Below are 3,099 nucleotides of genomic sequence, written 5' to 3'. Positions count from 1 at the left end.
TTTATTTTTTTCATTTTTTATCAGTGATAAATGTGTTTTTTGATTTTTACTTTTTTTTTCACTTTTATTCACTTTTTTTTGACCCAGACCCACTTGGTTCTTGAAGATACAGTGGGTCTGATGTCTGTATAATACAGTACAGAACAATATATATTGTACTGCACTGTATTTTACTTACACTGAACAGATCTATGCCTTTCAGCACAGATCTGTTCAGCACCATGGACAGCAGGACGCCTGAGAGGCGTCCTTTTGCCATGGGAACCTTCCCCGTCTGCTCAGAACTTCGCAGACGGGGAAGGGTAAGGAGGGGATCTCTCGGGGGGCTGTCTGGGGGCTCTCTCCCTCTCCATCGGGGGGCTGCAAAGGCACAGCAGCCCCCCGATGGGAGAGGGAGGGAGCTCCCTGCGCTGTTAACCTTTTCCATACAGCGGTCCGTACGGACCGCTGTATGGAAAGGGTTAAACGGCTGACATCGCATCGCAGATGTCAGCCGTTTATACCAGGGTGCCAGCAATGTGCTGGCACCCTGGTATACCCACTGAACACCAATGAATTTTCAAGGGGAGGCGGGCGGGGATCGCGATCCCGCCTGCCGCACCGCCCGCCTCCCGCACCGCCCACACCGCCCGCAACCCTCCCCCTGCACCTCCCGCCACCATAAAAATCATTCGGGGATGCAGGGGGGGGGTGAATAAAACTTTTTTTAGGCATATAAAGTTTCAGAAACTGCAGAAATCGCAGCAAACCGCAGGTCTGAATTGACCTGCGGTTTGCCGCGATCGCCGACATGGGAGGGTCACGGGACCTCCCCGCGCATTTAGCCTAGGTGCCTGCTCAATGATTTGAGCAGGCACCGGGTTCCGATCACTGCCAGCCGCACGGCAGTGATCGAAAATACACAGGGCGTACATGTACGCCCTGTGTCCTTAAGTACCAGGGCACAAGGGCGTACCTGTACGCCCTATGTCCTTAAGAGGTTAAGGAGTTAAGCAGTGCCCACACACACATGTAGTGGGACGCTGCAAACACAGGGGAAGAGGAGGCAGTGGTGTGACCTGCAGACACAGATTGTGGACCCAAGCATTCGGCCCACCTATTACGGTGCTTTGATGCCATGTGGCGGATCATGCTGGTGGTGGTGAGGTTGCTAGTGTTCACGCCTCTGCTCATTTTTGTATGGCACAGGTTGCAAATTACAATTCTTTTGTGGTTCGCACTTTCCTCAAAAAAGCGCCAGACAGAGGAACACCTACCCCTTGGCAAGGGAGATTTCCGCAAGGGATTGCTCCGGGGAACAGTTGCGGGCCTGTTTGGTGTGGCCCGCCTTCTCCCTATTGCTACCCCACTGCATCTTCCAGCTTGTGGCTCTGCTGCAGATCCCTCCCCCTCTGTGCTGCTGTCCTCGCTCGGCTTGCCACCTTCCCAGTGACTTCATCATCCACCACCTCCTCTTCCACTTCCTCAATCTGCTCATCCTCCTGACTTGTTGATCTAACCAGGGGCGTAGCTAGAAATGACTGGGCCCCATAGCAAAAAAAATTATGGGCCCCCCTCCTGGATCTCCCACCCCCGCATACCTCTCAGACCTCCCACCCAAACACCCCTCCTAGACCTCCCACCGCCATGAGCATAGAAAAGTCAGAGGAAAAAACAAATAAGTATATGAACATTTTTAGTCAAAATTGAAAACCATTCAGTAACTGATAAAGTGGCAAATCTGATAAACATGAAGAATTGAAAAAAAATAATAATTAGTAATTGTATTTTAACGTAAAGTGTGTGTGTGGTGGGGGGCAGGGGAAATTAGACTTACGTGTAAGACCTGTACGCTCACTAGTTGTGAAGTGTCCTCTTCGCAGACTTGCTTTTTTTTTTTTTTTTTTAACTTCCTGATGTGTCATCATTAAACGTTACCTTTAAAGGAGAGGGGAAAGGGGAAAGCTTTAAGATTTAATCTAAACACACATTACTACCTATCTGTTCTTTTATACTTACTTAAAACTGTTTCCAAATATCCGTGTATAATACCATGACATATAATAGCATCATATACTATATAACCCCCTATTGTCACAGATATCCCCTCTTCATCAAGTGTCCTGCTCCCCCCTCCTGCCTATATAATGGTCCAGACCTCCAGGTTCCTGCTTCCCCCTACTCCCCATATATAATGGTCCAGACCTCCAGGATCCTGCTCCTCCCTCCTCCCTAAATATAATGGTCCAGACCTCCAGTGTCCTACTCCCCCCTCCTCCCTATATAATGGTCCAGACATCCAGGGTCCTGCTTCCCCCTCCTCCCTAAATATAATAGTCCAGACCTCCAGGGTCCTGCTCCCCCTAAATAGAATGGTCCAGACCTCCAGTGTACTGTCCCCCCCTATATAATGTTCCAGACCTCCAGGGTCCTGCTCCCCCTTCTTAAATATAATGGTCAAGACCTCCAGGGTCCTGCTCCCCCCTCCTCCCCAGATATAATGGTCCAGACCTCCATCTCCTCCACTTCTAGCCAGTAGGACTGCCGCCCAGACTGGGAGCGGGACCACTGCCTCTCCTCACTGCAGGTACGCCTCTCTGCCTCCAGCCGCCCCCTATCGCACCGCCCACAGCCTGCAGACCCTGCAGATAGCGCTTTCTCTGTCTGTCCTGGAGGGCCTGCAATCCCTGTAGCTACGCCACATGAATTTAAAAAATAAAAAATCCTCAGCCGGCAGCCCGGGCCCCCAGTCGCGTTGGGCCCCATAGCCATTGCTATGGCAGCTATGGTGATCCCTACGCCCATGGATCTAACAACAACCTCAGTTATTGACAACTGTATCTCATCCTCATCATGAACCTCTTGAAACACTAATTGCGGTTGACCTTTTGGCAACTGTGTCTCATCATCGTCATCCACCTCGTGAAACACTAATTGCCGTTCCCCACCGTCATCTTCTTGTGACTGTGGATGCTCAAGAGTTTGGGAATCAGGGCACAAGATCTTATGTCCCTCTTCAAGCGAGCTTGTCAAGAGGCCCAATTGAAGGAATGGCGCTGAAAAGAGCTCCTCGGAATATCAGAGTGTGGGATCACTTGTTTGGCAAGACTCTCCATGGTG

General features: G+C 50.5%; 1 long non-coding RNA gene across 1 annotated transcript; it reads right to left on the bottom strand.

Moving 5' to 3' along the window:
* Positions 1–2,099: 2,099 nt before the first annotated feature.
* Positions 2,100–2,492, bottom strand: LOC120993218. Its single transcript, XR_005777166.1, has 3 exons — positions 2,444–2,492; positions 2,162–2,231; positions 2,100–2,112 (listed from the first exon to the last, which is right to left on the bottom strand). It is a non-coding gene; the product is annotated as an uncharacterized LOC120993218 (long non-coding RNA).
* Between the last annotated feature and the right edge of the window lie 607 nt (positions 2,493–3,099).

Source organism: Bufo bufo, chromosome 3 (assembly GCF_905171765.1).
Source record: "Bufo bufo chromosome 3, aBufBuf1.1, whole genome shotgun sequence".
Classification (NCBI taxonomy): Eukaryota; Metazoa; Chordata; class Amphibia; order Anura; family Bufonidae; genus Bufo; species Bufo bufo.
The sequence above is the reverse complement of the archived record's forward strand: the minus strand, read 5'-3'. Positions and strand labels throughout refer to the sequence as shown.